We start from the raw sequence: 12,482 nt of genomic DNA, 5'->3' as shown, positions 1-12,482 counted from the left end.
TGGACTCTAGCATTTTGCCCACAACCGATGTAAGGCTTACTGGTCTATAATTCCCTGCTTTCTCTCTACCCCCCTTTTTAAATATTGGGGTAACATTAGCTACCCTCCAATCCACGGGTACTGTTCCCGAGTCAATGGAGTTCCGGAAGATGATCCTTAGAGCATCTGCTATCTCCAGGGCCACCTCCTTAAGTACCCTAGGATGTAGTTTATCAGGCCCCGGGGATTTGTCGGCCTTCAGTCCCCTCAACTTACCCAACACCATATCCCTAGAGATACTAATTTCTGTCAGCTCCTCCCTCTCATTAGTCCCTATGTTTGCCGATATTCCTGGGAGGTTATTTGTGTCCTCCTTTGTGAATACAGAACCAAAGTATGAGTTTAATTGGTCTGCCATTTCCTTATTCTCCATTATATATTCTCCCGAATCGGACTGCAAGGGACCGACTTGGGATTTTACCAGTCTTTTCCTCCTGATATACCGATAAAAGCTTTTGCAGTCTGTCTTTATGTTTGCTGCAAGTTTACTTTCGTATTCTATTTTCCCCTTCCTGATTAATCCCTTTGTCCTCTTTTGCTGTATCCTGTACTGCCCCCAATCTTCCGGTCTGGTGCTTTTTTTTGCCAGTTGATATGCCCTTTTTTTTGATTTTATGCTGTCCCTAATTTCCCTCGTTATCCACGGTTGAGCCACCTTTTTAGGTTTATTTTTATGCCAAACCGGTATAAACATGTTCTGGAATTCTTCCATTCTATCTTTGAATGCTTGCCATTGTCTCTCCACTGTCAATCCCCCCAGAAACACCACCCAATCAATCTTACCCAATTCCCGTCTCAGACCCTCGTAATTCCCTTTATTTAAGTTCTGGACCTTAGTCTCTGATTCAATTTCCTCACTCTCCATCTCGACTGAGAGCTCGATCATATTATGATCGCTCTGACCCAAGGGGCCTCGTACAAGAGTAGAACAGGGAGAAATGTCGTCAGGGAAACAGGAGACAGAGAGTCAGGGTTAATGGGTATAGATGAGATTGGAGCAGGTTTGGCAGTGGTTACACCAGTGCTGGGCCGACTATTCTCCTTGGTCCGTGTGGACCATTTGAACTCGTGACTCCTTTAAAGGGGCTAATCCAAAACCACAAATACATCCCACTAATGCCCACCCGAGAGGAGGGCTCCAGTCGCACACTTGGCCTGAACAAAACTAACATTATATTCCATTAGAATTTTATTTTATCACAATCTTTATTTAGTTGTGCCCACCGGGCGCAGAAGGCTCCAAATGTGTCTGTGGACACCGCGAGATCCCTCATCTCCTCTCCCTCAAATACTGTCTAAAAGCAGGAGAGCGTGTGTATAACAGAACAGGAGGAGAGATGCTGTGTGTCAGATAGGCCCCAGATTCTAGGAATCATCCCCAGGGTTTGTGCTCCCTGGTGAGTCTGTGTCAGATATCTAACCCGTGATGTACCTGCCCTGGGAGTGTTTGAGGGGACAGTGTAGAGGGAGCTTTACTCTGTATCTAACCTGTGCTGTACCTGCCCTGGGAGAGTTTGATGGGACAGTGTAGAGGGAGGTTGAATCTGTATCTAACCCGTGCTGTACCTGCCCTGGGAGTGTTTGATGGGACAGTGTAGAGGGAGCTTTACTCTGTATCTAACCTGTGCTGTACCTGCCCTGGGAGAGTTTGAAGGGACAGTGTAGAGGGAGCTTTACGCGTATCTAACCCGTGCTATACCTGCCCTGGGAGTGTTTGATGCGACAGTGGAGAGGGAGCTTTACTCTGTATCTAACCCGTGCTGTACCTGCCCCGGGAGTGTATGATGGGACAGTGTAGAGGGAGCTTTACTCTGTATCTAACCTGTGCTGTACCTGCCCTGGGAGCGTTTGATGGGACAGTGTAGAGGGAGCTTTACTCTTTATCTAACCCACGTTGTACCTGCCCTGGGAGTGTTTGATGGGACAGTGTAGAGGGATCTTTACTCTGTATCTAACCCGTGCTGTACCTGCCCTGGGAGTGTTTGATGGGACAGTGTAGAGGGAACTTTACTCTGTATCTATCCTGTGCTGTACCTGACCTGGGAGTGTTTGATGGGACAGTGTAGAGGGAGCTTTACTCTGTATCTAACCCACGTTGTACCTGCCCTGGGAGTGTTTGATGGGACAGTGTAGAGGGAGCTTTACTCTGTATCTAACCCATGCTGTACCTTCCCTGGGAGTGTTTGATGGGACAGTGTAGAGGGAGTTTTACTCTGTATCTAACCCGTGCTGTACCTGCCCTGGGAGTGTTTAATGGGACAGTATAGAGGGAGCTTTCCTCTGTATCTAACCCATGCTGTTCCTGCCCTGGGAGTGTTTGATGGGACATGTTGATGGAGCTTTTTTTCTGTATCTAACCCATGCTGTTTCTGCCCTGGGAGTGTTTGATGGGTCAGTGTACATGGAGCTTTACTCTGTATCTATCCCGTGCTGCATCTGCCCTGGGAGTGTTTGATCGGACAGTGTGGAGGGAGCTTTACTCCGTATCTATCCCGTACTATACCTGCCCTGGGAGTATTTGGTGGGACAGAGTAGAGGGAGTTTTACTCTGTGTCTAACTTGTGCTGTTCCTGCCCTGGGAGTGTTTGATGGGACATGTTGATGGAGATTTTTATTCTGTATCCAACCCATGCTGTTTCTGCCCTGGGAGTGTTTGATGGGACAGTGTAGATGGACCTTTACTCTGTATCAATCCCGTGCTGCATCTGCCCTGGGAGTGTTTGATGGGACAGAGTAGAGGGAGTTTTACTCTGTGTCTAACTTGTGCTGTTCCTGCCGTGGGAGTGTTTGATCGGACATGTTGATGGAGATTTTTTTTCTGTATCCAACCCATGCTGTTTCTGCCCTGGGAGTGTTTGATGGGACAGTGTAGATGGACCTTTACTCTGTATCAATCCCGTGCTGCATCTGCCCTGGGAGTGTTTGATGGGACAGAGTCGAGGGAGCTTTACTCTGAATCTAAACCATGCTGTATCTGCCCCGGTGTGTTTGATGGGGCAGTGCAGAGGAAGCTTTACTCTGTATCTAACCCGTACTTTACTTGACCTGGGAGTGTTTGATGGGACATTGTAGAGGGAGCTTTACTCGGTATCTAACCCGTGCTGCATCTCCCTTTCGAGTGTTTCATGGGACAGTGTAGAGGGAGCTTTACTCTGTATCTAACCCGTGCTGTACTTGCCCTGGCAGTGTATGATGGGACAGTGTAGAGGGACGTTTCCTCTGTATCTAACCCATGCTGTTCCTGCCCTGGGAATGTTTGATGGGACATGTAAATGGAGCTTTTTTTCTGTATCTAACCCATGCTGTTTCTGTCCTGGGAGTGTTTAATGGGACAGTGTAGAGGGAGTTTTACTCTGTATCTAACCCGTGCTGTACCTGCCCTGGGAGTGTTTGATGGGTCAGTGAAGAGGGATTTTTACTCTGCCATGTCCTGCACTCTATCAGGCTGAGAAGGTGCAGAACGTGTTACTAGAACCTGTCATGTCTGTCATGTGACTGTGACAGACCATAATATTGGAGGGGACAGCGAGGTGCGCCTGGTCGCTGTGCAGTCATTCCGCCTCTGGGGCTTGACATAAAAAGGCAGGGGTAAAGGTGCCTTTACTCTGATAGTGCACTAGGTGGCGCAGTGGCTCCTTAACCGAAGGGACTTGGGTTCAAACACAACCCAGACTGGACGGGTGAGAAATACCTGTCAGGGAAATAAAACAAAGTGTGATTGGGAAAATGGAGCGGTGTGGAGGAGCCTTCGAGAAAGGAATTCAGAAAAGCCCAAGTTAGCCAATTGTCATTCTAGATTTATTAACAATTTCACTGAGAACAACTTACAGTGAAGTTCTTAAAAATTTAGCACAAAGTGAATATAACAACAGAGCGTCACATTGAGACCAGAACACAGACGGCCTGAGCTATCATCTATCTGTACAACAGTAACAGACATCAGAGAGAGAAAACAGGGGCTCTACATAAAGGGAAGGGAACAATTGTAAATTAGGAAGCAGAAAAGTGACTTAGTTACACAGGAAGTATTCAAACAACAGTGAAACTCTAAGATACATTTACATTATAGCCACGATGATCTCACACATTTCCAAACAGAGAGACGGAAATCCCGGTATTGATTTTTTCAGCTATAGATTCAGATCTATTAACTGAAGGCATTTGACTCTGAGAATCACCAAGAGGACAATTTTTATTTTCAGGACACAGAGACGTTAATAAACAGATGAGGAAAGTCCACGGCGTCCGAAATTCAACCGATCACTTGACCTGTAAAAGAGGGATAAAAGAATGAAGCAGAGATTTCGTGGTTTGGGGCATTTATCTCAGGTTTTTATCAATGAAACTTTTAGAGATTTGTCAAACCGCTTCAGTCAGATCGAAGTGTGAGTGGATTGAATCTTCTCACCTTCACTAGAGTGACGGCAGCGCTGTAAGAAATGCTCAGGAAGAACAGGATGATGAATGTGGAAGCGGTTGTCCAGATGTTTCCGTGCTCTTCCGCATAGTCTTCAATCAAGATGTGATCTGAGGAATCTACGGGGATGTAGAGGAGGAAATATATTCAGATCGTCTATTAATCCAAGATAGCATTTATTATATTCTCTTTTCTTTTCCTTAAGGTATTAGATTGTTCTCTAATTTAATTTTCAATATATACCTTGTGTTAAGTTAATCACTCTCAGCAATCTATCTCTGCTCCTAACTCCACAGTCGATCATCCTTTATGGTCCTCCTATATTCCGTGTTGGAAAATATGACATTTTATTTCTTCAGTGTCACACGCTAATTGATTTTGCATCAATTGCGTATGATCTATCATTCGGGAATAATATGATGAAATATCGTGGGAGGTTTACTGATTGATATTGATTATTTTAACGATAGGTTTAGATAGTTACTTATTTGGAGACTGTCAAGGGGGCTGGGTAAGAGATCAGATGTGAGTTATAATTCTGATTATTTATTTGTTATGGCAATGCTCTGAATATAATTAACTTGTATCAGTTTCCAACAAGAACAATGATTCAGTGTATGTGTAGGACCAGAATAGAGAAATGTGAGATTTTATGGTATCAGTAATTATTTATTTAGTACATCGGTTGGAGACTGCGTCCGTAAAAAAGTGCATTTTAATTCTACATCCGTTTATAACCTGACTTTTTGTGCGCATAAGTGTTTGCGTTTGTGTGTATGACGACCGCTTGTTTTGGCTCCGACTGTGTCTGTGTGTTAATGTGTGTGTTTATGTGTAAGTGCATGTGCATGTTTTTGTGTAAGTGTGTGTGTTTATATATACATATGCTTTAGGGGCAATTGTGTGTGTTAATGTTTAAGTGTGTGTGTGTTTTTGTATTTGTGTATGGCTATGTGTAATTTGAGTATATGCACGTCTAACTGTGTGTGTTTTGCATCTAAGTGTGTGCGTATTTGTGTGTGTTTTGTGCAAGTGCTTTTGTGTTGGTGTGTGTGTTTATGCGTGTGAAAGTGAGTATGTGTTAATGTGTGTGTTTGTGTATGTTTTGTTTAAGTGTATGTGTGTGTATTTTTGCTATTGTTCAAAGTTTCAGGGTTACCAATAACTGGATCTGACAATGACGGTGTGTATTATATTCTAGGTATTTCTAATATTCTGTGTCAGTGTGTTAATACGTGTGTTTGTGTGTAAGTCTGTGTGTGTTTAGTGTAGTTGTTCGCTTACACAAAAACACACACTTACACAATAAACAGACACATTTACACATAAACACACTCACTTTTAAACGCATCCTTCCCCGCTCTGTGTAAATGTGTTCTGTATGAGACACAATGTGACGTCAGCCGATGGAAGGCAACAATTCAACCGACGGGCCTCAGAACCATCAGGGACACAACCGTGAGAAACTCACAGAGGGTTCAATCACCAGTTTAGATTTGGACTATTAAAAGTCAGTCTGTTAGTTTACGAATAGCAGGGTCAGATTTACCCCAAACACTAGTTAAAGATAATTCGTTGAATAAATATTTATTTTATAATATGATTACCATGCGGTAAGTGACGTTTTCGGGCAGTGAGTTGGAGGCGGACTTTTTACTGATGGCAACTGAGTTCATATAATAGAGCTTGGTGAACCTCCGCTCCCTTTGGTGGGGGAGTGGGGGTACAGTGGGTTAACAATTGCCCTTTCCCCTCTCTCTGGTGGGGGAGTGGGAGGTACAGTGGGTTAACAATTGCCCTTTCCCCTCTCTCTGGTGGGGAGTGGGGGTACAGTGGGTTAACAATTGCCCTTTCCCCTCTCTCTGGTGGGGAGTGGGGGTACAGTGGGTTAACAATTGCCCTTTCACCTCTCTCTGGTGGGGAGTGGGGGTACAGTGGGTTAACAATTGCCCTTTCACCTCTCTCTGGTGGGGAGTGGGGGTACAGTGGGTTAACAATTGCCCTATCCCCTCTCTCTGGTGGGGAGTTGGGGTACAGTGGGTTAACAATTGCCCTTTCCCCTCTCTCTGGTGGGGAGTTGGGGTACAGTGGGTTAACAATTGCCCTTTCCCCTCTCTCTGGTGGGGAGTGGGAGTACAGTGGGTTAACAATTGCCCTTTCCCCTCTCTCTGGTGGGGAGTTGGGGTACTGTGGGTTAATAATTGCCCTTTCCCCTCTCTCTGGTGGGGAGTTGGGATACAGTGGGTTAACAATTGCCCTTTCCCCTCTCTCTGGTGGGGAGTTGGGGTACAGTGGGTTAACAATTGCCCTTTCCCCTCTCTCTGGTGGGGAGTTGGAGTACAGTGGGTTAACAATTGCTCTTTCCCCTCTCTCTGGTGGGGAGTTGGGGTACAGGGGGTTAACAATTGCCCTTTCCCCTCTCTCTGGTGGGGGAGTGGTGGTACAGTGGGTTTACAATTGCCCTTCCCCTCTCTCTGGTGGGGAGTTGGGGTACAGTGGGTTAACAATTGCCCTTTCCCCTCTCTCTGGTGGGGTGTTGGGGTACAGTGGGTTAACAATTGCCCTTTCCCCTCTCTCTGGTGGGGAGTGGGGTACAGTGGGTTAACAATTGCTCTTTCCCCTCTCTCTGGTGGGGAGTTGGGGTACAGGGGGTTAACAATTGCCCTTTCCCCTCTCTCTGGTGGGGGAGTGGAGGTACAGTGGGTTTACAATTGCCCTCCCCTCCTTCTGGTGGGGAAGTGGGGTTACAGTGGTTTAATAATTGCCCTTTCCCCTCTCTCTGGTGGGGAGTTGGGGTACAGGGGGTTAACAATTGCCCTTTTCCCTCTCTCTGGTGGGGGAGTGGGGGTACAGTGAGTTAACAATTGCCCTTTCCCCTCTCTCTGGTGGGGGAGTGGGAGGTACAGTGGGTTAACAATTGCTCTTTCCCCTCTCTCTGGTGGGGAGTGGGGGTACAGTGGTTTACAATTACCCCTTCCCCTCTCTCTGGTGGGGAGTGGGGGGTACAGTGGGTTAACAATTGCCCTATCCCCTCTCTCTGGTGGGGGAGTGGGAAGTACAGGGGGTTAACAATTGCCCTTTCCCCTCTCTCTGGTGGGGGAGTGAGAGGTTCGTGTGTGGACTTCATTTCAGATCCCAGAGGGTGCGATGCTGCAAATATAACTGTTCCCATTTCTGAAGGGATGGACAGCATGAGAAACGGGGACACCGAGATCTAAATGTGCGGCGTTTGTTCGGGGGCGGCAGCAAGGCGAGGAGGAGCTCGGGAGAAAAGCCGGTGCAAGCAGCGAGGCCCGACCAGTTTGGGGGCGGCAGCGAGGCGAGGAGGAGCTCGGGAGAAAAGCCGGCGCAAGCAGCGAGGCCCGACCAGTTCGAGGGCGGCAGCGAGGCGAGGAGGAGCTCGGGAGAAAAGCCAGCGCAAGCAGCGAGGCCCGACCAGTTCGGGGGCGGCAGCGAGGCGAGGAGGAGCTCGGGAGAAAAGCCGGCGCAAGCAGAGAGGCCCGACCAGTTCGGGGGCGGCAGCGAGGCGAGGAGGAGCTCGGGAGAAAAGCCGGCGCAAGCAGCGAGACCCGACCAGTTCGGGGGCGGCAGCGAGGCGAGGAGGAGCTCGGGAGAAAAGCCGGAGCAAGCAGCGAGGCCCGACCAGTTCGGGGGCGGCAGCGAGGCGAGGAGGAGCTCGGGAGAAAAGCCGGCGCAAGCAGCGAGGCCCGACCAGTTCGGGGGCGGCAGCGAGGCGAGGAGGAGCTCGGGAGAAAAGCCGGCGCAAGCAGCGAGGCCCGGCCAGTTCGGGGGCGGCAGCGAGGCGAGGAGGAGCTCGGGAGAAAAGCCGGCGCAAGCAGCGAGGCCCGACCAGTTTGGGGGCGGCAGCGAGGCAAGGAGGAGCTCGGGAGAAAAGCCGGCGCAAGCAGCGAGGCCCGACCAGTTCGGGGGCGGCAGCGAGGCGAGGAGGAGCTCGGGAGAAAAGCCGGCGCAAGCAGCGAGGCCCGACCAGTTCGGGGGCGGCAGCGAGGCGAGGAGGAGCTCGGGAGAAAAGCCGGCGCAAGCAGCGAGGCCCGACCAGTTCGGGGGCGGCAGCGAGGCGAGGAGGAGCTCGGGAGAAAAGCCGGCGCAAGCAGCGAGGCCCGACCAGTTCGGGGGCGGCAGCGAGGCGAGGAGGAGCTCGGGAGAAAAGCCGGCGCAAGCAGCGAGGCCCGACCAACTCAGCAGCGGGGAGAGAGGTAAAAAGTAATCAGTGTGTGACGTCACCAGGGAGCAGGTAGGTGATTGGTTGGTGAGTATTTCACTTTTTTCAATACAAGCTTGAATTCTGTGGTGTTAAATTTCTGTGGTGTAGTGGGGATAGTTGGTAAATAAAGCGCCCTAGTGTATACCTGTAACTGGGGTATTGAATAAATGTTTTAATTAATTAAAGGAGTAAGTCATGGCAGGAGAGTTCAGACCCGTGTTCTGCTCCTCTTGCTCCATGTGGGAAGTCAGGGATGCTGCCAGTGTCCCTGACGACCATGTGTGCGGGAAATGCATCCAGCTGCAGCTACTTGTAGACCGCATTGCGGCGCTCGAGCTGCGGGTGGATGAATTTTGGAGCATGCACGATGCTGAGAGGCTCCTGGATAGCACGTTTAGCGAGTTGTTCACGCCTCAGGGTAGGGCAGCACAGGGGGTGACCACCAGGTGGAGCAACAAAGGCAGGCAGGGAGTGCAGGGAACCCCTGCGGACATCCACCTTTCAAACAAGTATACCGCTTTGGATACTGTTGAGGGGGATGACTCACCAGGGGAAGGCAGCAGCAGCCAACTTCCTGGCACTGGGGGTGCTCCTGCTGCCCAGGAAGGGGGGAAAAAGAGTGGGAGAGCAATAGTGGTAGGGGATTCTATAGTAAGGGGAACAGATAGGCGTTTCTGTGGCCGTAGACGTGAATCCAGGATGGTTTGTTGCCTCCCTGGTGCCAGTGTCAAGGATGTCACTGAGCAGCTGCAGGGCATTCTGGAGGGGGAGGGTGAACAGCCAATGGTCGTGGTCCACATTGGTACCAACGACATAGGTAAAAAGAGGGATGAGGTCCTGCAGCAAGAATTTAGGGAGCTAGGTGAAGGATTAAAGAGCAGGACCTCAAGGGTTGTAATCTCTGGATTACTCCCGGTGCCACGTGCTAGTGAGTATAGGAATGGGAGGATAGAACAGATGAATGCGTGGCTAAAGGGATGGTGCAGGAGGGAGGGCTTTAGTTTCCTGGATCACTGGGTCTCCTTCTGGGACAGGTGGGACTTGTACAAGTCGGACGGTTTACACCTGAACCAGAGGGGAACCAATATCCTTGCGGGGAGGTTTGCTGGCACTGCTGGGGGGGTTTAAACTAACTCGGCAGGGGGATGGGATACAGAGTGGAGCTATAGTAGGGGGTGATGTACAGCCAAATACGGAGGAAAAAACAAGTCAGCAGGGAAGGCAGAGCAAAGTTGTGAAGGCAAAAGGGAATATGGCAGGGCTGGAAGGCATTTATTTTAATGCAAGGAGTCTTGCAAATAAGGTGGATGAACTGAAGTTGTTGTTGAACACATGGGAGTACGATATTGTTGCTATCACGGAGACATGGTTGAGGGAGGGTCAGGACTGGCAGCTGATTGTTCCGGGGTATAGAATCTTCAGGCGAGACAGAGGGGGTGTAAAAGGGGAGGGGGTGTTGCAATATTAATTAAGGAGTCAATTACTGCTGTAAGGAGGGATGATATATTAGCGGGTTCCTCTAATGAGGCCATATGGGTAGAACTTAAAAACAAAAAGGGGTCAAGCACTTTGCTGGGAGTGTACTATAGGCCCCCAAACAGTCAGGGGGAGATAGAGGAACAGATATGTAGGCAAATCTCAGAAAAGTGTGAAAATAATAGGGTAATAATAGTGGGGGATTTCAACTTCCCCAATATAAATTGGGATAGTCAGAGTGTGAAAGGCTTAGAGGGTGCAGAATTCTTAAAGTGCATCCAGGAGAGCTTTTTGAGCCAACATGTAGAAAGTCCTACAAGAGAGGGGGCGGTACTGGACCTAATTCTAGGGAATGTAGCCGGGCAGGTAGTGGAAGTGTCTGTAGGAGAGCATTTTGGCGATAGTGACCATAATTCGGTGAGATTTAAGGTGGTCATGGAAAAAGACAAAGACGGCCCGGAAATAAGGGTTCTAAATTGGGGGAAGGCCGATTTTAATAAGATAAGGCAGGATCTGGCCAAAGTGGACTGGGAGCAGCTACTTATAGGAAAATCCACATCAAAACAGTGGGAGGCTTTCAGAAGGGAAATAGAGAGAGTACAACACCAACATGTTCCTGTAAAGGTCAAGGGTGGGACCAACAAGCAAAGGGAACCTTGGATGACAAGGGATATACAAAAATGCATTAGGAAAAAAAGGGGGGCTTTTGGCAGTTGCAAAAGACAAAAGACGGAGGAAGCCCTAGAGGAGTATAAAAGGTGCAGGGGCATACTTAAAAAGGAAATTAGGAGGGTGAGGAGGGGCCATGAAATAACACTGGCGAGCAAAATAAAGGAAAATCCTAAGATGTTTTATAAGTATATTAAGGGCAAGAGGATAACCAGGGAAAGGGTAGGGCCCATTAGGGACCAAAGTGGCAAGCTGTGTGTAGAGCCAGATGAAGTAGGTGGGGTTTTAAATGAATTTTTTGCCTCTGTGTTCACTATGGAGAAAGACGATGTAGACATAGAAGTCGGGCAAGGGGACTGTGACATACTTGAACATATTAGCATCGAGAGGGAAGAGGTACTAGCGGTTTTAGCAGGCCAAAAAGTGGATAAATCCCCAGGCCCGGACGAGATGTATCCCAGGCTGTTGTGTGAGGCAAAGGAGGAGATTGCAGGGGCTCTGACACAAATTTTCAGAACCTCTCTGGCCACAGGGGATGTACCAGAGGACTGGAGAACAGCTAACGTAGTACCATTATTCAAGAAGGGTAGCAGGGATAAACCAGGCAATTACAGGCCAGTGAGCCTAACATCTGTGGTAGGGAAATTATTGGAAAAAATTCTGAGGGACAAAATTAGTCTCCACTTGGAGAGGCAAGGATTAATCGGGGTTAGTCAGCATGGCTTTGTCAAGGGTAAATCATGTCTGACCAATCTGATTGAATTTTTCGAGGGGGTGACTTGGTGTGTGGATGAGGGAAATGCTGTGGATGTGGTTTACATGGACTTCAGTAAAGCTTTTGACAAAGTCCCGCATAGGTGACTGGTCAAGAAGATAAGAGCCCATGGGATCCAGGGGGCCTTGGCGCGTTGGATCCTAAACTGGCTGAGTGGCAGGAGGCAGAGGGTGATGGTCGAAGGTTGCTTTTGTGACTGGAAGCCTGTGTCCAGTGGGGTACCTCAGGGATCGGTGCTGGGTCCCTTGCTGTTTGTGATCTACATTAATGATTTGGATGAGAATGTAAAGGGTATGATCAGTAAGTTCACGGATGACACGGAAATTGGTGGGGTGGTAAATTGCGAGGAGGAAAGCCTCAGGCTACAGGATGATATTAACGGGTTGGTCAGATGGGCGGAAAAGTGGCAAATGGAGTTTAACCCTGAAAAGTGCGAGGTGATGCATTTTGGACGGACAAATAAGGCAAGGGAATACACAATGAGTGGTAGGACCCTAGGAAGTACAGAGGGTCAGAGGGACCTTGGTGTACATGTACATAGATCCCTGAAGGCAGCGGAACAGGTAGATAAGGTGGTTAAAAAGGCATATGGGATACTTGCCTTCATTAGCAGAGGCATAGAATATAAGAGCAGGGAGGTTATGATGGAGCTGTACAAAACGCTGGTGAGGCCACAGCTGGAGTACTGTGTGCAGTTCTGGTTGCCTCACTATAGGAGGGATGTGATTGCTTTGGAGAGGGTGCAGAGGAGATTCACCAGGATGTTACCTGGGATGGAGCGCCTCAGCTATGAAGAAAGACTAAACAGGCTGGGGTTGTTTTCCTTGGAGCAAAGGAGGCTGAGGGGGGACCTGATTGAGGTGTACAAAATGATGAGGGGC

Source organism: Somniosus microcephalus, chromosome 4 (assembly GCF_052327205.1).
Source record: "Somniosus microcephalus isolate GS21.2 chromosome 4, FLI_Smic_1.0, whole genome shotgun sequence".
Taxonomy (NCBI): Eukaryota; Metazoa; Chordata; class Chondrichthyes; order Squaliformes; family Somniosidae; genus Somniosus; species Somniosus microcephalus.
The sequence above is the reverse complement of the archived record's forward strand: the minus strand, read 5'-3'. Positions refer to the sequence as shown.